Source organism: Apodemus sylvaticus, chromosome 6 (assembly GCF_947179515.1).
Source record: "Apodemus sylvaticus chromosome 6, mApoSyl1.1, whole genome shotgun sequence".
NCBI classification, from domain to species: Eukaryota; Metazoa; Chordata; class Mammalia; order Rodentia; family Muridae; genus Apodemus; species Apodemus sylvaticus.
The window spans coordinates 45,244,454-45,270,651 of NC_067477.1; the positions used below are offsets into that span (position 1 = coordinate 45,244,454).

The 26,198-nt window shown below is 42.8% G+C and overlaps 1 long non-coding RNA gene across 1 annotated transcript; it reads right to left on the minus strand.

The window, feature by feature from the left end:
• Window positions 1-186: 186 nt before the first annotated feature.
• On the minus strand, window positions 187-26,198 carry LOC127688045 (uncharacterized). Its single transcript, XR_007978524.1, has 3 exons — window positions 25,531-26,198; window positions 2,939-3,048; window positions 187-954 (listed from the first exon to the last, which is right to left on the minus strand). It is a non-coding gene; the product is annotated as an uncharacterized LOC127688045 (long non-coding RNA).

Consider the following 26,198-nt stretch of genomic DNA (forward strand, 5'->3'; position numbering starts at 1 on the left):
CATAATATACACATATAAACAAAAAAAATGAAATAAAATTGAGTTGCAAAGGCCAGAATATACTATACTAAAAACTTGAGCTTCAAAATAAAACACAAATGTATTTAATTGATTAAGTTAATTAATAAATTAAACTCTATTTAATATATTTTAAAAACTCAACTGAACTTCTGAAGTAAACACGTTTTAAAACTCTAGTGAGATCCCATTTTATCCCTTTAGATTGACAAAGAACAAAAGTGCGATCAGGAAGCTGAGGATGCTAACATACACCTGTAACACTGTCAACACTGAAGATCTTGAGTCATGGGGACCTTGAGTTCAAAGAAAAGCTAGGGGAAATATCTAGACTCACCTCAAAAAGAAAAATCTTGACAAGAGCCAAGGTAGATCCCATTGGTCCAGCATGTGCTTAACATGCATGTGAGACCCTCAGCACCATCAAAAACAAAACAAAAAACTCTGTACTATCCAATATCACCAAGGGGGGAAAGCACATTCACTTGTCACCAAGGGGGGAAGTACATTCCCTTGTTGCTGATGAAAATATAACATGAATGTGTGGTAGACAATCTGACATCTTCACAGCCCCACATGCCTTGATCCTGATAACTCTCTCGCTAGCTGTTGAGATAGTCCCATGTATGCTGTTATAGTTTGTGTTAGCTTCTTTGACATACCTGGAAGGAAGGAATCTCAACTGAGGAGCCACCTCAGTCAGATTGGCCTGTGAGTATATCTGTGGAGGCTTTACCTAAACGCTGATGTAGGACAGCCCGGCACACAGAGAGCAGTGCCATCCCCGGGTAGGTGGGCCTAGGCCATATAAGAAAAGCAGCTGTGGAAATCAAAGGGAAGTAAGCCATTAAGCTGTGTTCCTCTGTGGTCTTGGCTTCAGTTCCTACTTCTGGGTTCCTGCCTTGGCTTTGCTCAGCGACGCCAATAGCCCGCAACCTAAAAAAACAAAACAAAACAAAACCAAAAAACCTCTTTTCCTCCCCAAGTTGCTTTTGATCTGGGTTTTATTTATCAAACACAGAAACCAAATGAACATGCATGGAAATATAGTTATCAAATTCTCTCTAAAGAAAATCTACTAAAACTTTGCAGTTGTTCATTGGTAAGACACCATTTAATAAACTGTAACATTCATCTGAAATTATATATAGCCATTAAAAAGAATAAAGCAATTCAGTATGCTTTGAAAAGGGAGGTATATCAAATATTAATAACTGAGAAAAGCAGTTTCCAGACTAAGAAAGAACTGTATGAGAACAAGGAAAAAGATATTTGAAAAATGCACAAAATAGGTTGGGAATAACCCACAACAAACCAAGAAATGAAACAGATAAAAAAATCCTGGGGAGGACAGATGGACTTCCATCGTGTGTCTTTGTTTCTTCTGAGTGTCAGGCTGTGTGTATACGTTCTTAGACTGGAAACCAAACTATCATGTCAAGATCTGTTTCCTACAACTTATATTATTGACAGGAGAATATTGGCAGAAACTACCCCCAAAATTTCTGTCTGATGGAAGGAAGAGGGGGAAGAAAAATTTTCAGGCAGACAGGAAGGAAAAATACTTTACTTTTGTGTAGTTCTGACTAAAATACCTGAGAAGGATTTAGGCAGAAAGCAGTTATTTTGCTCATGGTTTCAAAAGACTCAGTCCCTGGTTAGTTGGCCCTGCACACATGGGCAGAACATTACAGTTGGTAGGAGAGTATACAAATGAGAGGTTTTTGTGTACTGGAAAGAAAAGCAGCAGAGAGCAAGGGAAAAACTGAGGTCAAAACATGTCAACGTGCCATCAGGAGCCAGCTTCCTCCAACTTGTCCTCCAAAAGATTCCAGAAACAGCCTTGTCTAGGGGATGCTATGGAGTGGGAGGAAGATTTGGGCTGGATACAGTAACCGGAAAGTACCTCATGCTTGTATAAAACTCTTATTGAAAAAAAATGTTTTAGGCTTATGTTTTGTCTTTTTGAGTCAGGGTCTCACTATGTTGTGCTGGCAGGCCTGGGCTTCACTACACAAACCAGGCTAGCCCTGAAGTCACAGAGATCAACATATACTACCCTCCAAGTGCAGAGATTAAAGGCGCGCACACCTATGCCTGGTCTAAAAGTTATTTTTCAAGGAGTTTCCAGAGCATCTCTAAATATCAGTCCTGGTTGAGGACAGGGTGTCCAACATGTTAGCCTGTGGGGACATTTCATGTGCAGACCATAACAGGAAATGAGTGAAGTGGATTAATAAAATCCACCAACAGTAAAATCTATAAAACAATAAAATACAATATTGAAGTCTTAGTGTCAGAATAGACATATTTCAGCAATATAACAGGAAGCTCAGAAACATAATTGTTCACAATAATTTTAGTATATGATGAAGATATCTCTATATAAAGAGATAATTTTTCCCAGTATACAGTGGAAGGATAATTGATTGGCAATTTGGAGAGAAAAGAAAAACTTAGGATCTTTTTATACACTACGCATTATAACTAATTCCCTTATATTCGAATATTAAACACATCTAAAACTACAAAGTCCAGCAGAAAATGGGATTAAATATTCATCAAAACAATGAAAACTTGGTTTGTCTCACCATAGATAAAAAGCTTAAAAAGTTCTTCACTTACACAAAACTTTATGGGGGGAAAAAAAAGCTCATAGGTAATACAATATCAAAATTAAAAACAAGCAACATATTAAAAGATACATTTATAAGACACACACTAAAAAATATTAATACAGTTATTTAGAGAATTCACCAAAGTTGGCAAGAATCTCACAAATATTTCAGCGGATAACTGAGCAAAGTACTAACAAAGCAATTCACAAATGAATAAGCAATAATCATACGAAAAAAATTGTATTAGGGTTCTCCAGAGTAACAGAACTTATAAAATGAATACATTTATTAGAATGACTTACAGGTTGTGGTCCAGATAATCTAACAGTGGCTGCCTATGAATGGAAGGTCTGAGAATCCAGTAGCTGTCCAGGTCATAAGTCTGGGTGCCTCTGATAGTCTTCAGTATACCCTGGAATCCCAAAGAAGTAGACTCTAAAGCTAGTAAAAGAATGGACTTGCTCTCAAGGCAAGAGCAAGCTGGCAAAGAGCAGAAGCTTCCTCCTTCCATGTCCTTTATACAGACTTCTCTAGCAGATGGCATGACCCAGATTGGAGATGAGTCTTGCCAACTCAAAAGATCTGGATTAAAGTTGTATCTTCCCACCTCCAAGATGCAAGATCTGGATTAAAAGTGATTCTTTCCACTTCAAATTGAGCAGAAATCCCTCACAGGTGTGCCACTTCATTTTGGGGTTTTAGTTGATTCCAAATGTAGTCAGATTGACAGACAAAAATAGCCATCACTGCTCTCAACTTTATTAGCTATTAGTAAGAAAAAGTTGGAATAAGCATGGTATTTCTTTTACTGAGTCAATAACTTCTCAAATTAAAATCCAAATGAAGGCCCACATTTAAAGCTGCTATCATTCGATAGCTATATTCATTGTTGGTGGTATTTACAAATTAATACTCCTGATTAGAAAAGTAATCATCATAAAAACGTTCAGACTCCTATAACTAATAAACCTGTTAGATAATTAATTCAGAGTAGGGAAGGAACATGAAGTCATGGCCAAGGCCCATGATTCGATCCCCACACATATCCCTGTGCCTCTGGTATCCAATAACAGTATTCACAAGTCCTATGCACCGATCACTTCTCCACAAGCAAATAAACTCCCTGAGAGGCACTCTGCCCACCTTGCTTCCTACAGTTCTCTAGATCTCAGGACAGTGCCAGATACCGTGTCGAAGGCCAGATACCATTCAATGAATGTATGAACAACAACAAAAAAGTCTTTCTCAACTAAACCTTGGGACTTTGGTGTCTCAAAGCACATTTGCTTTCTGTGTATTTTCCCATAGGCGGTCTTTGTTGGTTAATTAACATGATGTACTAGCATGAGTACACCTTTAAAGCCCAGCATTCACAGGTAGAGGCAGAGAGATAGCTATGAGTGGTCTTTGTTGGTTAATTAACATGATGTACTAGCATGAGTACACCTTTAAAGCCCAGCATTCACAGGTAGAGGCAGAGAGATAGCTATGAGTTTGGGGTCAGCCTAGTCTACATAGTGAGATTCTATTTCAAAAATAAAACACAGAATTGATATTTTATATTTCAAGTATAAGTTGCATAACTCAAGAGCACTGAGGATAAGAGATGTGTGTGTTTATTTATTTAGCCTGGAAGATCTTACTGTGCTACCCAGGCTGGCCTCTAACTCCTGGAACAAGCAATTGATCTTGATATAGATCAGCTTCTCAAATAACTGGAATAGCAGGCATGCAAAACCTCCTAGTTTAGAAAAGTTTTAAAAATTTATTTCATGGAAAAAGAAGTCAAGAAGTTGCACTATTCCAGGGTTGTTGAGGACTGTAGCGCATAGATTCCCTTAGAATCCTGTACCATTTATAGCTTCCCCCTCTCCCATTCTTGATATGTGGGCTATTTTTCTGTTGCCTTTTTAGGTTGCTGAGATGCAAATGAAAGTTAGAGGGCATGTCCCTAGCTAGGGAGTGTAGTAGCACCTGAAATCTCAGAGCTCAAGAGATTTATACAGGAAGATTACAAATTCTAGGCCAGCCTTGGCTACATAGTAACACCTGTCTAGAAGTAAAATAAAATAGACTATGCCCTAACAGCTCAATCTGGCCAGAGCTGAATGCCTCCAGCTCCCTTGAGCTGCTAAGACTCTTGTCCAAAGTCCCTGGAGTGAAAGTTGCTTAAATTTAACAATTGAGGAAAGTTAGAAGGGACAGGTAGGGTCAAAGAAGACAAAGAGATCTCAGAATAAGCCATGTGTGTGATTTTACTTTCGGTTTGAATGATAAATGAAGACATGACTGCTCCAAGATATGGTGGGGAGAAGGTTTACTGTAGATATGAGGGAGAGCACAGCCAGAGACATCGGGAAGAGTGCCGGCCAAACATGGCCAGCAGATGGAACTGGGCCATGAGAGGAGCGCTGGAAAGTGAGAGAGAAGAGAGCGGGCAAACAGACCAAGAGACAGGAGCCAGGGACCCAGAGACCATGTGCCCAAAATGCCTGAGGTTATCTATGGAACCCAGGCGCGGGAAGGGAAGCCCAGGCCCTGGGCTGGGCAGGGTTAGGGTAGGGGGTGGGCTGAGAAGTGCTGGGAGGGGCCCCAGGAAACTGAGTGAGGCTTGGCTCCGGTTTCTTTGAGACCTGCAAGTTTTGAGAATAGCCATGCAGTTCAGGTTGGCTTGAGACTGTGGGTCCTCCTGTTTTAACTTTCTCATTGCTAGGATTACAGGCAAGCCCCGCATGCTAAGCTCCTCTGAAAATCTTTACAAAGCATAAAACCCATAACGTTTTATTTACTTATTTGTTTTATTTTTGAGAATGGGTCTTACATAGTCCAGGCTAGCCTCAAACACACTATGATCCTCCTTCCTCTACCTCCCAAATGCTAAGCTTACCGGCATGCGCCATCATGACCAATTTTACCAAATGCTAGGGATCAAACCCAGGGCTTCGTCCAAGCTAAGCAAGTACTCTACCAACTAGCCACACCCCAGCCTGAAACCCTACTCATTTTTAAAGTACAGCCCAAATTCCAGGTGTTTAATTAATTGTTCTCTGATTATATTAACCAAACACAGTCACTCTTTCCAATGAACTGAAAATCTTTGAGTTCAAGCCAAAGCTGTGGAGTCATTCCTGACTTTCCTGTTCTATATCATAACCATTCATCTATTTTGTCTGTTACCTTAAAAATGCATTCGCAATCCAACTTCTCACCACCTTCCTGATCACTTGAGACCAAGTCGGCATCAGCTCATCCTGTATTTTGGCAGACATTTCCTTATAGGCCTCCGGTTTCTCTGCCAGCACCCTAAGAGTACATCCTCAAAACCATCACTGCCCTGCTCAAAGCCCTCACTGGTTTCAGAATAGAATTTAAAGTCCTCACCAAGGCCTTTGAAGCTCTCTGGGATCCTCCCTGTCACCTCCCTGGCTCCATCTCCTGTTCACTACCCTTCTCATAGTCACAGTCACACACACCACGTACACCTCTCTATACAGCCTTTATACCCCATATTTTCTCTGCTTGGCAAGTTCTTCCAGCCACTCAGATAGATGGCTTACTCCTTTCAGATTTTGACTCTGGTAGAGCCTCACCAGAGAAATCTTTCCTGGTCTTCCAATAACGAACTTCTCTCCTCAACTCTGATTGGATACCCTCCTTCATCAGGTTAGTTTTCCTGATGAGATTTTGTCCCACCTAAGATTCATACAGCTAGCACCTTAGACATGCTGCTCACCGGTGTTGTTCACTGGCTGAGCCACAGTACTTACAGGAAAACAGTGTCACATCAAGGCAGGGTGACAGTGCATCGTACTGTTGCCAACAGCTCAGAGGGGTTTCCTTCCCATTAGATCAAGTACCTTGCAGGTCACCCTTCCCCTTAGAGATCTTAGGGAACACCAGATCCTTGACTATGCTACCAAAACAAAACAACAACAACAACAACAAAACCCACTGAACAGGCCAAAAGCCCAGTATATATCCAAGACATGGGTTGGGGGCTTCTCAAGAGACTCACACTTAGATATCTTTACAGTGTATATGTATGTGAAAAAGAGAGAGAGAGAGAAAGAGGGTGAGGGAAGGGAAGGGGGAGGGGGAGAGGGAGAGAGAAAAAGAGGAGAAAGAGAAAGGGAGAGACAGAGGCATATATACAGAGAGAGACAGACAGACAGACAGAGACAGACAGAGATTCGGTGGCTTTTTCTTAGTAATCTAGAGACAGGAGTTAGCTCTCTGTAGGCAGCAAGGTAGAGGGCCAGATTATAAACTAGTCATGTAGCCTGAGACCAAGAAAGGGAAGTGACTGGAACAAGAGCTTATAAAACAAGTCAAACGAGTTGGGAAAGAGAGGATGAAAGTGACCGTGACCACTCCCCCGACTGAGCATGGGACGCATGGTCACTCCACTGAGCAGAGAAGTCTGTAGGCCACTTGCTGGCTCTGCTGGTGTGCATTGAGAGATGGCCAGTCACAATAGATTATCTCCGTCTCTATCAAATAGTGGCCATAGCCTCAGGAAAGGCCACCAGGCAGCACGTTGGCGTTCCTGACCAACCTCCCTTTCTGAAGTTGCTCTCACTTTTCCTTAATAAATCAACATTTGATCTTCTCACTTGTGTTGTTTTCTTGGGGGATCAGAAAAGAGTCTGGGAAACCAGTGGCTCCAGGTGGCTTTGATGACCCTTGATCACCCCACGCCTTGTAGTAGCATAGGGAGCAGAAAAGGGGTTCTAGCACGTTCAGCAAACACCCTGTTCAGACAATGTGCTTTACAATAAGGCTTAAAGATTAAGCAAAATTTGTTTACTTGTTTCTCCTATCTTTAAAAAAATAAGTTTTGTAAATAAAAATGTGAAGTGCTTTTAGGAGGGACACTGCTTAGCCTGAGGGATTAGAAAGGAGTGCTGCAAGATATTCAGGGTCCAAGGAAGCAGTTTATTGTTCTTAACATTCTCATTCAAGATGGTCTGGAAAACACATGCTATCTCTACAGGCAATTTTGGTGCCTACCAGATATCTGTTACATAACTGCACATCCCTCTACCCAGTGCCATCCTCCTGGTTCGTGTGGCAACCCCCCCCCCCCCCCGCTGTTATCTTTGAGTGTGCACACTTCCTGTCTCCGAAGGGGAGCACGCACCTCCTGAATGCCACTGCTGAGTGCTAATGCATGCTGGGAGCCATGCAGAAAGGCAGCTCTCTGGAGTTCTCATTGTTGACATTTAGGGAAAGGCATTAAGGCTGTAGCAGCTGCTGCCGGCTTGCCTAACCTGTTCTTGGCCGGACCCTGAAATACAGGACTAGATGGCACATTTAGGGGCAAGTGTGGGGTCTGGAAATCTGTCCCAGACAAGAGATCAATTTAAATCCTTGAGCAAGAGGACGTGCTGCAGCCGACACAGAAAAGAGGCTGCGGATTTTCTGAGTTTTACTCAGAACTGATCCTCTCCCCACCCCCGCCCCAATTTTGTTTACAATCAGGTGGTTCTCTGCAACGGAATAAAGCCTCACTCTGGTTAATTGGTAGCAAAGGTCACTACTTAACAGATGCTAAGCAGAACGGAGCAAGGCCCTGGAGTCATTGCTCAAAGTTAGAAAGGAAACGCTGGCTTACTAAATACAGGCCCACTCTACACAGGCCAGCCTTGAAAACAGAGTGGAGGTCCAAAGAGAGGCTGCTGGGCCCTGAGAAGGCCTCTGACATTGTTTCTGCACCCGCCACGGCTACTTCCCAGACTCCAGTGAACCAGACACTTTCAAATGTTGATCGTGGTAGGTTTGCAGAAGGAGAAAGAGACAAAGGAGGAGACAGAAGAAGTGCTCTAAATAGAAGAGGAAAAAGGTGTCATTGAATGCGCAGAAACCTAAGGCCAGTGCCTGGAATAACCGTGAGCATTGTTTGAAGAGAGCATGCGCAAAGAGGCAGCCCCAGGTGTGGGAGGAAGAGGCTGAGGTGGTCTGAGGACAGTGAGCTCTCTGGAGGGGGGGGCGGGGCAGAGGACAGGACACATTTTAAGCAGCCTTAGAAAGACTCCTTTTAGCATTCCACAGGAAATGGGAAGCAGATGGATTGGTTTGAAACTTGTTTTTATTATTATTACTGGCCCCCTCAAGACTTGTGGGACAGAGTTAGAAGTGGACAGGTAAGGTGTTTAAGTAAATACTGTACTGACAGACAGAGGCCTCTCTGCGTCAGAACATCTTGAGAAACAGGTATTTAGGCCAAAGGGCTTTTCTTTTCCTTGTCTTATACAAGTCTGGTTAGAATAAAGGTTTGCAACACAGCTCTGAGTCTTGGTGGCTGTTGTGACGGGATCCTGTCAGCCTCTGTAGAACAGATACAGAACCTAGCGCTAAAGGCAGCAGCCAAGGAGTTTCCCGAACCTTCCAGGAACCTCAAGTCAGATAAATCTGAATTCTTCACACAGAAAGGAATTTCAGAATGAGCCAGCATACAGCAGGGTTAGAGTTTTATTAAGAAGAGAATGGCAGTTTTAAAAAGAAGAAGGCATTTCATGGGCTTGTGGAAGAGTTTTTAAAAAGACAGCCACCCTTTAAAGTGTCTTGGCAGGAGCCACACGCACCATTTTGGTGGCTCTCAACTATGTTTTCAAAAGATTGTTAAGACATTTTCTTGCTATATTGTTTTGATAAATAAAATTATAGGGCAGCTCTGGAGCTGCCTTTGATTAGATTACAATGTGGTAAGATAAAACCATGAGCCACAGGGTTTCACAATGGTGATAAGACTTTTACTGTAAGTGGAGTTTCTGGCAAGAATCCTAGAAAATTACAGGTTTACAGCTAGGAAAGAAGAAAGGCCACATACATTTATTTAGACTTTAAGCATGGTTCACTGATGTTTATATGTTTTACTTGAAAACATCTCTATATATTAAAAAAACATATTTTGTCTCCCTGTCAGCAATCATCTTAGGAAATGTTGTTAATTGGGTTGTCATTCTTGATTCTCCGCTGGCAGAAGCTTCAGACTCAGGCGTGAAGTTCCCTTTCCCTTCTCACGTCCCCTTAATTGTCCATGTCTGTCGTCTGCCGTCTGCCCTTCCTCATCGCCACACATAACCCAGGCAGGTCTGGAACTCACTTCTGCTTTAGATGACAAGACGTTGAAAAGTACAGGTGCCACCAAGTGCCCTGTGCCTGAGCTTTCTCGGAGGATGCAAGCAGGGTTTGCTACACCCCTCATCGTTTCTTGTCACACCTACCAAGCAGAAAGACAAACACAGTGGCCAGACATTGAGAAGAGAGGAAAAGGACTCAAGCCAGAGATTTTGGATTTGTAATTGGTCCTCTTAGAATATGGACTAGTTAGTGGGTCTCACCCCTAGAAAAGCTGGGGTGGGGTCCAAGGACTATGTACTGAAGTCATGTAGATAACAAAGTAAGTTGGTGGCTAGCCAGTGTGGTGGCACACATCTACAGTCCAAGCTGCTAAGGAAAAGATCACGTCAGCCTAGGGGTCTTAGAGGCAGTTAATTGGCCCAGATGTGAGACGAGTGCTAACATTTGAAATGAAAGCTTTGGGATTAGATCCCCCTGGGTTTGACTCTCTGCCCATCACGTATGTGTGTAATCTTTGAACAGGTGTCTGTCTGAAATGTCTTGGGCACTTGTTCCCAGCCTGTGGAGCCTGTAGAAGGTAGAACCCGACTGGCAGAAGTAAATCACTAGGGTGGGCCTTTGAAGGTCACACCTCCTAGTTCTAGCTGGCAATCTGCTTTCTGATTTACCAAAGCAGAGAAGGCTCTGCCACACACTTGGCCACTGTGAACTTCCCCATGCCTTCCCAGCTCTGGTAGACTGAAATCCCAAAACCAGGAGACAGAGTAAATCCCTCCTCCTTTAAGCTGTTTCCGTCAAGTATTTTATCATGGCAGCAAGAATAACAGGATAGTAATGCCCTCTCGGAGCTTTCATTTCGTCATATGTAAATAAATTATCTATCATTAGTCCCAAGGACTGCCCTGAGGTTTTGAAGAACCTAAGGCACTCAGCACAAAGGCAGGAACACTACAACTACCAAAGTAAAAATTGAGACATTAACCAGGTCCTCTCTTCTGCAATCAGCACCACATGCTTCTCTGCAGCCTCCTGAGGTGCAGACCCAGGCATGCTATGTCAGAGTACATATGGTGTTTTGTGTGTGTGTGTGTGTGTGTATATGTGTGTGTGTGTGTGTGTACATGCTGGTATAGGTATATATGATGTATATGATATATATGTGTATGTATATGTATTAGTTTCTGAAATTCTAAATGGGATCAGCAAACATAATGCCTTAATTTAGGAGAAAGAGTCTTTTCAACATCTGGGAACTCTTTTGAACTTAATCAGTGAGGTCCAAATAAGACTGATTCACAGAAACTCCTCCCTTTGGTCTGTGCAAGAGTTCCATTCTCAGATATTTGAGGTAGAGGGATGTGTGGTCTTCAAGAAAACCTACCTTCCCTAGCCTCTGAACATCCTTTCTAGCTAGTAGGGGGACGGGGAAAGGCAGACTCAAACATCTGAAATAAATGAGGCTGTATATGTCTTCTGCACATCTAAAGCAGATGACGCATCAGATATATTTATGCCGTGGTAGTTTGAGATCATTAGTCGAGATAGGAGATAGGAAGAAAGCTTAATGACAGCCTTGTTTCCTGTGGCCCCAGATTGGGGGGGGGGGGGGATGGGGAGGGGAGAGAGAAAGAGAGAGAGAAAGAGAGAGAGAGAAGAGAGAGAGAGAGAGAGAGAGAGAGAGAGAGAGAGAGAGAGAGAGAGAAGTTGTATATTTCCTGAGGACTCAGAAGTTAGCTGAGAGGGAATACCTGTATCCCAGAGGAACAGGGCCATGCAGAAGCAGCTGTGAACTGAACAGCAGGTGAGAAAAACACTCATTGCCTCTTCCCCTGAGAATGTTCAAGTGCTAAATTTTTGAAATAAACAGATAATAGATTAACAGGAGAAAGCTGGCTTTCGCATTTATTAATTTATCAGTGTATATTATAGCAGAGTAATTACCCAGCAGCCCAAGGAGGCTCAGAGGATTATAACCCTTTCTTCACAGGGGACAGGGAAATACAGGAATATAGACAGTTTCAAAGGTAGTTAATGATTGTTTTTGTTTTTTGAGACAGTCTCTGTGTAACCATGGTTATCCAGGGACTCACTATGTAGACCAGGCTGGCTTCACTGAGATCTGCCTTCTTAAAGGCACGTACCACCACACCTGAATGTAGTTAATGATCTTTGTAGGAATCAAATAGGCCTAAGGAACAGACAGTAATTATGACAAAGCCTGTCTAGGTATGTTAACATTCTTCAGTACTCCTTCCTGTTCTCTGATTTTACAATTCCATGGCTAACAGGTTTCTGGAAGGAGGTTCAAGACAATTATATTTTGTGTGAGAGAACTTCCTAAGTTAGATAAGAGAGTCCCTCCACTGTTTGGAATGAAACAAAAGAAAGTTGGAGAGATCTTGACTTAAAGATTGTTGCTCTAGTTCAGGGCATCAAAGGGCCACTCTGGTATATTGCTTTCTGATTTCCAAAATTAATATTGGCTAAGGAACCACTATGAAGAATGGCATAAGGCCACGCTGTATATTTCTGGATGTTAGTGGGGAGAGATTCAGTGATTGAAAACAAGATGGAGTTGCTAGAGTTCATGTAGCAAATCAGTTGGGGGCCAAGGAATGCTGCAAAAAACACACCATGCAACAGATCTCACGCAAGAGATTTATTGGGGGTTGAGGGGGGTGAAAAGAGAGAGAGACAGAGACACAGAGAGACAGAGAGCTAGAGAGCAGGCTATGATGGTGGGACCTTTTAAAGGCTGGTGATAACATGGCCGCTGGTGTAGAAGGCAGGCTGGGGCTAACAGTAGTTAGCCATCTCAGGTGCTACTAACTCTGGGCACCTAACATTACTGGGTGCCCCTCCTTTTCTTTCCTACATGAAAGAGTCCATCTATAGAAGAGAAAAGGTGAAACTACAAGTTAGTTTCCTTGCATCTACTAGATTAACTCTTCTACATTACATAAAATGGGAATTTAAGATAAAAATTTATGTTCTGGTCTCTCTTGTAGAAAAACAAAGGTATTTAAGGTACATATATAAAAGCACCTTGCAAAATTAATACCTGTTTATGATTAAAACTCTCAATTTTCTTAAATATTAACAAGACATACAGTATGGTTCTTTGAAAGCAGATAAACGGTTCATAGAACATTGACTTAGTCGCAAATGGCTTAAAAATGACATCATGTCTACAATAGGGAGTTTACTGTGACTTGTTATTTTAAAAACTGAAAAATAAATACAGGGAAATGGGAATGGGGTGGTAATGGAAGGCCTGAAGAGATGACTCTGAGCATAGGAATGTTTTCTATTCCCTGCGCCTCACCAGCTGTGCTGGTGGTGGCATGGGTGCTGGAGAGCTGGCCCTGCCCCTCTCCCTCTCCCTCTCCATGACTCTCCACAGCTGATTGTTTCTGGCAGGGGTGAATGTAGAGAAAGACTCACCTTCCTTTGACAGGCTGGCCACTAGGAATTTGACCATGCTCCAGTTAGTATATGGACAACACAAATTGGACTTATTTTTGTTTTGTTTTGTTTCATTTTGTTTTGTTTTATTTGTTAATTTCTTCCAATTCCACTGGAACTGGAGTTGCAGACAGCTATAAGCAGCAATGTGGGTGCTGGGTATTGTACCCAGAATATGTGGAAGAGAAGCCTGTACTCTTAACCTCTTAGCCATTTCTCCAGCCCTTATAATAGTCTTTGTTAAAATGACTTATTTTTAGTGTATGTGTGAGTGCCTGCATGCATGTATGTGAATGAAATGCCTTTGAATTGGAGTTACAGGTGTTTTTGAGCCACCATGTATGTGGATATTGGGAACCAAACCCAGACCCTCTGCAAGAACATCAAGTGCTCTTAACCACTGAGCTGTGCCTCCAGATCCTCATTAGAGTCTTGATTTGTTCACATTTTCTCTTCATCATGTAAGTAAATAATCTCCTTTTTTAAGTGTCCAAGGATTTTGGACATTTGTTAATTTTCACGACTAAATTTATAATTTGGACAATAACTAGGTAGAATCAATGTGTGACATTCAATGTGTGAATAACAATCATCAATAACCTCTATTCTGTTGTGACATTAGTTGCTTTCACAAATTAGCTAGCTAAATGTGAATTCCTAACAACTTTATACAAAAAGAGTTTCTGTTTGCTGTCTTTAGTCGTCTCTTCTCCCCAGTCATTGACGTAATCTCAGCCCAGAGCTCTCAGATCACCTCATAGAAAACCCAGGTACTAGGTAAGAGGTTAACATGGATAAAAGGATTCCCATCTGATAAACCTGAGATTCGGAAGAGAAAGACCAGTTTCATAGTTGTTGAGCCAAATTTGAAGCAAGCTTTAATTAAATACTGGCCAGGATGAGGGACTCTGGCCAGGTTTATTTCCCATTATTATTTCCTGGATTTCCAGAAAATGACACCGGGTCACATTTTTCAGAGGCTTAAAAGGGCAACCCATAAGACCAGTGTTAGTTCTCATCTGCTCCAATGAAGGGCAAGCATATATCCTGACGTACTTCCTGTCTGAGTGCCTCTCACCGACATCCAATCAGGGGCAAGCACACATCCTGACGTACTTCCTGCCTGCATACCTCCTGCGTACGCATGATCAAATAGATCTGGTGCAATTGGATCAAACAAACTTGTTTAGGAGATCAGAGACACGTGGCTCCCATAAACTGTAGCCTCCCACATTCCAGGAAATTATCTGTCCTTGGGCAAGTGAAGCTTATATGTAAACTTTGGTCCTTTCACCATCCATAAAACAGAGGTGCAGGTTTGCTTCATGAGCAAGAAAAGCTCTCCTTGTTTTTTTCCAAGCCAGCTCTCCTTTTCTAGACTGATGTATCACATGTCAGTATCTTAGAACAGACTGTGGCCTCCCTTTGTCGACTTCTGAAGAGGCTTCTAAGCACAAAGGGATAATGTTGACTGTTTATCCTCAGAGGAGACAGAGCGAAGTTCACCCACTCGACCCACTCCTTCATGGTGCTCGCTTGGTCTAGACATAAAGTGCAATTTTTGCTAAGAAACTAAAGAGTCTCTTTGGTAAAGTGTGATTCAGGTCACACGTCTAGAGTTCAGGGCTTAATTCACTGCTAGCATTTCTAAAGCCGTTTAGGGTGAACATCAGAGACAAATGAGTTGTCTTGGCCTTTCAATTTCTTCTCATTCCCATTATTTTCTATCTTAAACGCTGTGGAGTGTAAGGATTAATATACCCTCCCTATACTGACAATGGGCAAGTCATTCTGTAAAATATATTGGGAAATTAATAGACTTCCGTTTGGGGAGAAGTAAACAAAAGTAGATAATAGATATGCCTGTTACCTATAGACACACAGTATGGGGAGTTGAACCATGGTTGCATAGTTCTGAGTCTGGTTGTTGTTAGTTAAAAAAAAAAAAAAACAGTCACCAATTTGGAATTACTTGAGGTGTCATCTGAAAAGAGGAAAAAGCAAAGTATTAAATCAAGAACTGCTTTAAACAACTAAGGAGACACGACACTTCTTAAGGTCCTATTCTCCAAATTTAACCTCCTTATATGGTAATGGGAAATGTCCCCTAGACTCTGGACTCCCAGGGGATGTTGAGAAGAATCTTGTTTCCATTGTGGTTAGGGTCTTGTGCTTTGGTGACAGATGTGAGTAACACAGCTCCTCAGATGAATCATCAGGGTAGTCTAGAGGACAGAGAATACTAGAAGAAGAAAGAGGTTCTTAGGAGCCCAGGCTACTTGGACCTTTAAAAAAGTCCCTAATACATGGGCACCTGACACCACTTTCTATGAACTAAATCAGCAACCTCTATGCTTACCCCCTGTCCAAAACACAAATATGTCTCCACTTCCATTGTTTCAAAGCATTGTGACAAACATCCAGCCACATGTAATGGTTCAAGTGCCTAATCCCAGCTTCTAAGACCAAGGCAGAAAAGAAGGACTGCAAATTCAAGGCCTGCTTTTGTTATAAGTGAATTCAAGGCCTACCTGGGCAACTAAGTGAGACTCCAGTCAGTAGTAGAGCACTTGTTTAGTATGCCTGAGGCACTATGCTTGATTCCAGCACCAGGACAAACAAACGAATGAATGAATGAAAGGAAGGGAGGAAAGAAGGAGGGAAGGAAGGAAGAACGAAAGAAAAGAAAGGAAGGAAGATAAAAGAAAAATTGGGGGAGAGGTGGGAAAAATAAATCCTACCTTCTAGTGAGAACTGCTAAAAGGGAAATATCCAATCCATCCCTGCACAATATAATCTTCATGTCATATAAAATATCTAGATAACTAACATAAACAGAATACATGTAGCTGTAAAACACCCTTTGATGCACGATCTCAGTTTAACCAGTTATACACAAGCCTTGTGAAGCTATGCAACTGTCATGAGTACTAGCAAACAGTAGAGGCACTAATGTTCTCCAGCACCTGTCTCAGTCATGGAAGCCCATCAGTGTGGTTTTATGAAGAAATAACACTTTATTCTGTAAACAGGAAAACAATAAATGTGATTGTAACCATATACACAAGTATTATGTATAATACTTTACCTACTTGTGCATTTATTTACAGTTGCCAAGGATCAAAAGCAGAGACTCACACAGGAAAAGTAGGAATTCTACCACAAAGCCCTCATCCCCAGTCACTGATAGCTTGTTTATGTATCTACACTCATGAAAATGTGTAGATAAGTAAATAGATACATAATTCAAATATTGATACATACGAGTATAGGATAAGTCCTTTTCCTTCTTTGATCCTTGGAATTAAACGCAGGGCCTCATGAACGCATTCCAGCGCTGAGCCATCTACTGAACCAAGCATCACTTTTTGTTTGCTTAAGTGCTTGGGATCAAACCTCATCCCAAGCAAGTAGGCAAGCACTCTACCACTGAGCTCCGTCCAGGTTTCTTTTCACTTTTTACTTTGACATAGAATCTCATTAAGTTGCCCAGGCCAACTGTAAACTTACTCTTTAGCCCAAGCAGGTTTGTGCCGCCAGGTCTGACTCCAAACATTTTATATATTTTACATATTTTTAATACTGTATAATATTTCTCTGTATGGTTTTTCTCTCTCCATCCCTTTCTTCATCCCTCTTTCCTACCCCCTCCTTCTGAGATAGAGTCTTACTATGTAGCCCAAGTTATCCTCAGACTTGAAAGTGGAATTCTCAGCATTCTGAGTGCTTAGATTACAATTAAGAAAAAAGCATTGGGGATGGGGAGACATATCAGGTGTTAAAGGCACTTGCTGTACTTTCGGAGGGCTCAGGTTTTATTCCTAGCACCCACATAGTAGTTCACAAACACCCACAACTCCAGTTTCAGGAAATCTGATGGCACACATATAGTACACATACACACATTCAGGAAAGCACTCATATACATAAAATACAATAGATAAATTTAAAACAAAAATAGGAAAGAAGCATTAAGTCTTAGTAGTTCTTTTCTCCATCATTTAAAGAAAAAAAGATGGTCACTATGCTGTTAAAAAGTTTTGTTCAAACATGATTTTGCTAGCATCTAGTGTAATGCCTATGCTACCCAAAAAGGACATCTTTGGTTGATAACCTAAAATCAACCATAAGTGGTATAGTCCATGTTTGAGTCAGAAGACCAAAAGAACAAGACTGAATCTCAGCACTTAGGAGACAGAGATAGAAGGATTACAACTTCAAGGCTAGTCTGAACTACTGGATAATAAGACTCTGCTTAAAAAAAAAAAATAAAAAGCAAGTTGGTACAATCTAGACACTACCTTCCAATACTGGACAGCTTTTATGGTTCTGAAAGGTTCTAGGCACACTACCAGAAGACAAAAGTCACCATCAGTCTTTCCCAGCTGTGAATCATGGAAGTTACATGATACACCTACTAGTGCAATAGTGACACAAAAGTTACTGGAATAATATACTACCCTCTGAAGTGGAAACTCAAGGGTTCTTTGGAAAGTCAGTAGTGTTGGATGGTGTTTTGCTGGGGCAAACACATGAAGGAGTATTTTCCTGAAGCAGACACAGGTGAAAGGATATTCTTCTAAACCAAGCACACGAAAGGACACACGATGAAGGATTCTTCGCCAGCAATATGCATGTCTTGGTTCGCCTTACATTGTGTAGTTGAGCTCCATTTGTCAGGACTCCATAGAGAGAAAGATACCTAAAATCTTCTGGCGGCGTGCTGCAGCTTCTTGCTGCTTCTGTGGACTCGGCTGATTGGCAGAGTGATGTCAGCTGAGGCAGACTCAGGTGGAGCTTTGCTAAGACAGACTCACGTCCTGAGGCAAGACACACGGACACGCGATGTTTGGAGGGAGGATAACTAGGACTCCATGGACATGCTTGTAGTGAGAGGAACTTGCTTATAGAGCTAGCTCTCCAACTCTTCTTGGTCTCAAGTCTTCGCTGATCTCTGCTTCACTGAGGAAATGATGGCAAAAATCTTCTCCTGGCGTCCCTACTGGTCCAAATCCCTTCTGCTGACTTATGCTGATTCTGCCGAGGCCTGGCTGTTCCTGCTAGGTAGTGCCACCTCTGCCACCATCCCAACACTACTGAACTGTACTGCTGGTATATCCCAGAAGTGTTTGTGAGTGGATCAAGCTGCTGCTGCTGCTGCCCTGTGAACTGAACTGCTGATCTTCTGACAATGACGCAGATGGGATTTGCTCCAAAGAATCATTTCTAAACAGGTCCACTTCCCCCGTTCCCTAATAACCTCCCCCCCACACTACCTCTGGTAGGTGGTGGGCTAGAAGTAAGGTTAAAGCATTTAAAAGTGGGCTTTGACAAAATTCAAGCTACAACCATCTATTTGGACTTAAAGCCCATTCCAAAAGATAGACCCCATGCATTGTACCATTAACTAGACCAAAAACTCCATGGCTGGCTAGGTCCCAGGTCCTAGGGAAGAACCCAATAGAATTATTTTGCTGAAAGGACATAGTAATAAACTGTTCCCTATATTCTTATCTTTATAGCCAGAGTTTAGTGTCTCTCTCAACCCCCCACTTAAAAACCATTTTTTACAGTAGACAATAACTACTGGCCAATGTGTAGAGAATAAGAGAACTGTAGAGTTCTCAGCTTTAAATGGGATCTCTCTCTCTCTCTCTCTCTCTCTCTCTCACACACACACACACACACACACATGCTCGGCTCCTCATGGATGACTGGGCAGAAATATTTTAAGAGCCAGACGGAATGGATGTCTATATTAAAACAGTATTTTCTGGGTATTGTAGCACGTATAAACTCACAATGGCTAGGATTGTGTTCATAAGACTTATATAAGACCAAGCCAACCAATACCCCAGCCTGAATGGGGAAAGGATCCACCAAGTCCCACTCCTATCTGAGGAGCCATTGGGAACTGCTGACTGCTGGAGGAAAGAGTCTACAGCTGCTGTAGACCCCAAGTGTCGACTCGTGTTCCAGTAGACAGTCCTATACACACACACACACACACACACACACAGGCAGACAGCAATAAATGGACTCTGTGGGTATTAAATTTAAGAAAGGACAGAGAGCATATACAGATGGCAGGAAAATAGAAGGATAGGAGAAGGACTGGAGGGAAGGGAATAGAAGGTGGTTTCGATCCAAACACATGATATGTGCATATGAATATTAAATCTTTAATAAAAAGTTTATCGATCAAATAAAAAATGTTGAATATATCCTATGTCTAGATAATGACTTGAAATCATATAGCCATGGGCTAGCACAAGTTAGGGATACAGTAGAAATATTGGCAAGTGCCTGTGCCAACTACTGATGAGGTGATCAGGTGTAGTGGGACGCATAGAGAATTGAAATCAGGGATTTCTGGGTCCTGAACCTGAGTCACGCTATCTTACTTTGTGTCCTTATGCATAGTCTCTCTGGACCTCAGTTTCCATCTCTGTTAGGTATTACTAGTAGCATAGATTTATTTAATGAGCATCTCGAGTGATCTATACAGCCCATGCCAACTTGTCATTGATTAGCATTAGAGCAAATACTAATGGAAACAGCCCAGACTTTGCTCTTCAGCCGTATACTCTGCATCAGAATGAATTTCTGCCTCTTTGTATACATTGTAGGTCCAACTCTCAGGTATTCTCAAACACTAATAAATTGGGTGTGTTATATTTGATAGGAAACAATAGCAATTGTCAAGTCTTCTATGAATAAGCCAACATGCTAGAAGCTACAGTTTTACAAATAAAACCCACATTCCTCTAAAATGAAAAATGTGTCCAGAGACCACAGAGGAAGGAAAAGAGACCCCTACGGTCTCCTGTCTTCCTTTTCCTAATCTTCTCCTAATTAGAAGTCTCCCGTTCCTACTCTTCTCTAATACTTCCAAAGACCAAGAATAATACTCCTAGAGAAAAAGACCTTGAAAACCAGCCCTGTCATCTGAACTTTCTTGGCATTTCCTTGGGAGGCTGAGGGATTGGGAGTACAGAAAGTCAAATAGTAGGAAGTCATGAGGCCTCTTTGGTCTTTAATTGCTTCCGTTGCAAAAGAAAGAACTGCAGATTACTGAATTTTCTTTCAGCCCTGTCATATTATATGGAAACTCTTCTCTTTCCAATCTTCTGCGTGCATTAACCTACTTTCTACATGTGCCACCTCTATCTGGATCATTGCTTCCAGCCTTGCTCCTCTGAACTCACACAGCTGGTGAAGAATCTGCCTAATGTGCACATCTACCTCAAGAATTTTTGATTACTTTTTAAATTCCAAAATAATGTTTGTATCACAGCCCTCAAAGTCTAGCCCACCTCCCAGCATCATCTCTGGTCTCGTTACCACAAATATGAACACTGTGAGCAAGCAGGACTTAGAATTCCTTCTTTCCACATGCTCTTGCATTTGATTGGACTGTCCTCCACACAGAAGCACCCCCTCACCTCCTAACCAACACTCTCTTCAAAGTTTATCCCAAATAACACCTTCTCCAAGAAGACCCTGTGGAATAACTTTACCACAGTGTTTCTCATGCAGTATTGTAATCACTGCTGAAGAGAAGCAGTCTGGCTAAAGACTTGGTACTAATGGCATCACTGGTATAGGTGAAACTTGAGAAAGGGGCAGTTTTACCGGTCCATACTCTTATTGGATCCTGTAGGAAAGTGGGATCACTTGGGGTGCAGTTGGATGAGCATGTGACAGCTCACCCGAGGGGTGACCCTCTCTTGTTTTCTCAGTATGGGTCAAATTGAGAGGAACGTTTCTAGGAAGGACAAATATTTTGGCGTTTAGACACTAGGCGGCCTGGTGGCCAAAGTGTTGTGAATACTCAGCTAGTGGCTTTTAGTGCCCCTTGTTCAACAAGAAGTTTAGGTTTGAGAAAAAAACACACGAATCTTTTACCAGGTAACCCTCCAAAGAGCTCTGGGGACCATTCAACAGACAATCCTATTAGTCACAACACGTTTTCTATACACAGCTCCCAAACCTAGCTCAGTACTTAGTACAGAAAGGCTGTCAAGAATAGTGCCAGGTGGTATTTGTTTCCTGTTCCCTACCCCCTTGTTTGTTTTAGGACAAGTTGGCCCAGGTGTTAACTCAAGTCAACCTTCTCCCTCATCTCCCTGAGTGGAGTGGCTGGAACCACAGGCGAGCCTCTTTACCACACCTTAATACTGCTTACTGCGTTACCAACGCAGGTAAGTTGGAATAATATATCACCAGGTCCCCAAAATGTCTTTGAAAGATGAAAATTATTAACTGTACTGAAGAGATGGCTCAATGATTAAGAGCATTTACTGATCTTATAGAGGATCTGGGTTTGGTTCCTAGCACCCAAAAGACTCACAACTGCTTGTTAAGTCCACTTTCAAGGGGTCTGTGTTTCCTTCTGACTTCCATGGACCCCTGCACACATGTGGTGCACATATACACATTCAACACACACAAAATAAATAAATATTTTTTATGCATACTTTATTTTTATTTTATGTTCATTGGTGTTTTGCCTACATGTATGTCTGTGATGGTGTCAAAAACCCTGGAACTGGAGCCACAGACCGGTGGGAGCTGCCATGTGGGAGCTGGGAATTGAACCTGGGTCTTCTGGAAAGGCAGCCAGTGTTCTTAACCACTGAACCATCTCTCCAGTCCCAAAATAAATGGATACTTAAAATAATAATAATTATTATTATTATTGGATGCATTTTGTAATGAAAAGAACGAAAGCAAGAGATGGTAAACGTAGTGCCTATGGTCATCTGCTGGTCAACAGCAGCTGGAGTCTGACTCCACCTATGCACGACTGTGAAACTGGTGTTCCTCCCCCACACTAAGTAGCTTCTTAGTGTACACGAAGGCCTCTCCGACTCTCCACTCATCCTCATCTCTGTCCTCTCTGGTTCCACTCCCCTGGGTAGATACTCATCACTTGTCCTGAAGCCTGTGCCTGAGTGCGCTGAGCAGGCATGTGCTCCGGCACGTGGCCTCCTGGCGTCCCCGTGTTGTCACAGCTGCCTGGGTTGTTCTCTGTTTTCCTTACACTCTGTCTCACCTGTGCTGATTTTCAGATCCAGTGAGTACTTGAAAAATATCGGTCAAATACTATCAGTAAACACCCCAGAGTAGAAACAGCACAAGTCAGGGAGAGGAACCAAAGCTGATCCCTTGGCAAGGCCCTTGGGTGCTGAATGAAGCAGGGTCAGTCAAGTCTGGAGCAGGAGAGCACGTTTTTTGCTTGCAACGTGCCCAGGGAGTTGTTCAGAACAGGATGGCTCTGGCAACAGAAGCTCTTATAGTCCCCAGGGTCTTGTGAGCCCTAGCAACCTCCGTCCTCCCTCCCCTCCTCCCCGCCAACAGCAGTTATTAAGCAGCCTAATTATTATACAAGTCAGATGGAAGAGAAAGGTAGGAAATTGGAGGGTTGAATCAAGCTTTTTAGAAAGCCAGAAAAATGACTGTGCATGTATAACACCTCACTTGGAGAACGAAGTGGATGTCCTGACCCAGCCAGGTGCATTGTTAAACCTGTGGGGAAGAGATAGGGAAACAGACCATTTTTCTCTCTCAGTCACAAATACTGTGAGCTCAAAGCTGAACTGCCAGGACTCCAGAATAAATCCTCTGGATTTATTCTCCCAACAAGGCCAGAGAACTGACAGACTCTCAAACAGGAATAATGTCTGTTCAAGGTAACGCTTAGGGTATACTAAGCCTAAAGACACTCTATTAGCAAATTGACTACACAATAGGCTCCATTGGTAAGAGCTGCACTCGCCTTATTTTTAATTCTAGGATAGAGTCGTGTCTGGCACAGGATGGATGCTCAGGAAATGCTTACTAGAATCAGGCGGTGCGACTTCGTATCCCACCCAAGGCTATCACTGAGTGAATGAACGGCTGTGGACATTAATGAATGAGAAATGCAGTTTAACTGTACCCGTGACAGGAACATAGGTTTCTGCAGCCACGGTGCGGGCTCTCTAATTATTTAGGACATCTGCATTCTTTCCTTAATTTCATTTTGACTTTGTCTCCTAAAAGACAGAGCTTCTGATGAATAAATATGACTGCTAAAAGAAAGGAAAAGAGAGAGAGAGAGAATTCTGGCAGCTTTTCTTCATCCCCATATAGCATCAAATAGTCCCGAACCTCCAGGCTACCTGGCATCCCCACCCCCTCCTCCCAGCACAGGCCTGGCTGGGATTGTTTCAGGAGCTGAGATCATTTGCCTCCAGCTTTTCTGATCTCCTTCCTTCCATTCTTTACTCTTTTCTTTGTTCTTTGTCTTCTCTGGGTAATTCTGGACTCTGTGGGCTCAGCTGTGGCCTGCTTCTATAGATCCAGCAAATCTCAATTCTGCAGGCTTAGCACCTTTACATAGAAAGCACGTCTGGTGGGCTGAGGATGCATCTCAGAGGTAGAGATAGCAAGCATGAAATCCTAGATCCCCAACACACACACACACACACACACACACACCCTTGAAAATCATCATGGGGAGCCAAGAAATGATGTGGATGTTAAATGGGGTGGGGTGGGGTGGGGTGTTGTGTGCTTAGGCCAGAAGGCAAGAGCCTTGCTTCACAAGAGTCCTAGGTAGAAAGACAGTACGAGCTATCAAGCTTCCTTCCCCACTGGCAAACAGATCGGTGCAAGCCACTGCAGGGGCTTCATTTGGAACTGAAGTATAGCTCTGGTGAATTTTACCAAGACACAGAAGTCCATTGCACAGCTGAGAAACTGAAACCCAGAGAGCATAGGAGACTTCCTGCCCTCCCCCACCCCACCCCCAGCTGTGCACCTCACCTCAAGGCTGTTCTCACTGGACCTTTGCAGCCTTTATCACACAGAGGTGCAGCTATTTACTAAGGTCGCCGTTTCCTGCTCAGTTTTCTGTGTGCTCTCAGGGGACAGAAGCCATGCCTTTCATGTTTGTGACTCAGAAGGATAAAACCCTCCATATGCTTCCCTGAGGTCACCCTGCTAACACAAGTACAGCTGGTTCAAGACCCAGGTCTCTTCTATTCTCTATTTCTAGTACCCTTTCAGAACACTTTCTGAAAGAAAATGGTCTGGGGACTTACAAAATGTCAGTCAAGCATTTGGTGAGTCCATAAACTACACAAAGAGTCATTTTTCATTTTTTTTAATTAAAAAAGAAACTGGATATAGCTCAATAGTAGAGTGTTTGCTTAGTTTTATCGATAAAGAAAAGCAAAACAAAATCCTTCAAACCTTTTGTCTTCTGTTGCTGTTGTCAAGAATCCCAGGCAGTTGCTCGGAGATGAGCTGGGGTCACATTTCTAATCCCTGGACCTAAAGTGGCTGGACACTCAGATCCATGGAGGCAGAACCTCCGAACACTAGTCTCCACCATGACCTCCCTGCTAGGTGTGAACAAATTCCATGAAGTTATTTGGTGTGAAAAAGCATCACCCTCACCACTTGTGAACGAACACTCACTCTGTTTAGGCAACAAGTGAAAGCAATCACAATTTATGACTGTGTTCCCAACCTTTGTCCTTACTGCATAATGCAACTGTCTAGCACTCGGGATTTTTTTCCTTCTGTCTCCTGGAGTTGCTGGACTTACAGACATGTACTGTCATTCCAGCTATTTGTGCCACTTGGGGTCAAACCCAGGGCTCGCTAACACATACTAAGATACTTGCTCTACTGTGGACTAATGTCCTCAGCCTTCCATCTCTGTCTTCTCTCTTTCTCCCTCCCCACCCCCCATCCCAGGCTGGCTTGGAACTTACTATGTAGCCCAGGCTGGCCCCAACTCATAGCAACCTCCTGTTCAACCGCCCAGGTGCTTTCCAGGTGCTGGGATTCTAGTCATGTACCACAATGGCTGGCTTTTTCCTCTTTTAAAGAGACCAATGCCCCCATCCCCCAAAGTCTGCAAGTTATAAACATGTGGTTTCAGAAGCTTCCAGAATGGCAGAGATGTTTTGAGGACAAAAACCAAGCCTCCATCAATAAAAAGAAAATTGCAAAGGTGACTTATGTACTTTATTCATATTTCAGGTTGTTTTTATTGTCAAACTCTTAAGTCCTGGAATGGGTCTGGTCTCAAAGGTGACTTTTAGATCAGTGAGTGACATTTCTCAGCTACTCTTACAGGTATCTGAGATGAAGCCTGCTACATAATTCATTAGGTAACAACTTGTAAAATGATTAATTAACAGATGTATTTTCAGTTTTCTTACCCACTAGCCCCTGTCACTCGAAATGAACATAGAACATATGCTCTGGCTCTGAGGATGCTGAGCTCCTTCTTTTAACTTAAAAAAAAAAAAAGATAGATGATATATGGATAGATAGACGGACTCACCAGAGCAAGCTGCCTCCCTGCGGCCGGCCTCCGGATGTGCCGCTGGCCCTCTGCACTGCTTGGGGACAGGGCGCGTGGCCCAGGCTGCTCCCGATCCAGATCTGCTGCTGTCTGTTGTTGGGGATTATATGACTTGGTTACAGCAGCACGCACTTTTTTTTTTTTTTTTTTTTTTTGGATTTGGTTTTTTTTGAAACAGGGTTTCTCTGTGTAGCCCTGGCTGTCCTGGAACTCACTCTGTAGACCAGGCTGGCCTCGAACTCAGAAATCCCCCTGCCTCTGCCTCCCAGAGTGCTAGGATTACAGGCGTGCGCCACCACCGCCTGGCTCAGCATGCACTTTTTAAATTTAAAACATACTCAGAAAGAGAGGAAGGAAGGCAGCCTTTGAGTTTGTTGTGAAAACAGAACAAACTCCACGAATATATAAACTAGAACACGAGAATCCACTTTCTCCTCCATCCTGCGCTCTCCAGAGGAAATTGCCGTAGGCCATGTGACGCACAGTACTGGAGGCACACATCAGTCAGCTCGGCAAGGGAGACACAGGAGCCGTCGAGTTCAAGGCCAGCATGAGCTACTTAGGGAGACCATCTCCATAGAATAAAATACGGGATAGAGTAGAGGCACGGATAAACACTCGTCTGCCCCTTGCGTATCTTGTGTTTT